The following is a 575-nucleotide window of genomic DNA, read 5'->3' on the forward strand; positions in this document are numbered from 1 at the left end:
TATATATATATATATATATATATATATATATATATATATATGTATGTATGTATGTATGTATGTATGTATATATACTTTGGTGGTGTTGTGTTACGTAATAACGCTCCCTATGTTGAAACCGATGACGTTATTTCTCTCTTGACTGTCATCCTACAACGTAAGAAAAGGTATAAACACTGAAGGAAATCTGGAAGATCAACAATCTGTGATGTTCTAATGCATGTATATATATATATATATATAAGCGTATGTGTATGCGCGGTATATGTCGGTGTCTGTATATGTGTGTGTGTGTGTAATCATCAGCACAGAGCTACTTTCATCTTGATGAGCAACTAATGACCTGAAAAGACTCATGTATCCCCGCGTCCGATCGTTGCTTCTCTGAAACATGGTATTTAATCCATAGCTGGCAACCTGTCAGATACCACCATTCCAGATTTCCGATAACCTGGGGAAAATAGGGACTCATGTGTCATTCCACAATCAACAAAATACTCAAATTCCAGAACATGGGTATTATTACAGGATGATGTTTAATCATATCAGAACACTTCTATACCGTATCTGCATAT

General features: G+C 35.0%; 2 long non-coding RNA genes across 8 annotated transcripts in view; one reads left to right on the top strand and one right to left on the bottom strand.

Moving 5' to 3' along the window:
* Positions 1-575, top strand: part of LOC106870360 (uncharacterized) — a 248,712-nt gene that overhangs the window by 31,401 nt on the left and 216,736 nt on the right. The window lies entirely within an intron of this gene.
* Positions 49-575, bottom strand: part of LOC128249800 (uncharacterized) — a 5,700-nt gene continuing 5,173 nt past the window's right edge. For both annotated transcript variants that reach the window (XR_008265908.1, XR_008265909.1), the window contains one exon: positions 49-150. This is a non-coding gene — a long non-coding RNA (uncharacterized LOC128249800). The remainder of the gene's footprint in view (positions 151-575) is intronic.

The sequence above is a fragment of the Octopus bimaculoides genome, chromosome 18, assembly GCF_001194135.2.
Source record: "Octopus bimaculoides isolate UCB-OBI-ISO-001 chromosome 18, ASM119413v2, whole genome shotgun sequence".
Lineage (NCBI taxonomy): Eukaryota > Metazoa > Mollusca > Cephalopoda > Octopoda > Octopodidae > Octopus > Octopus bimaculoides.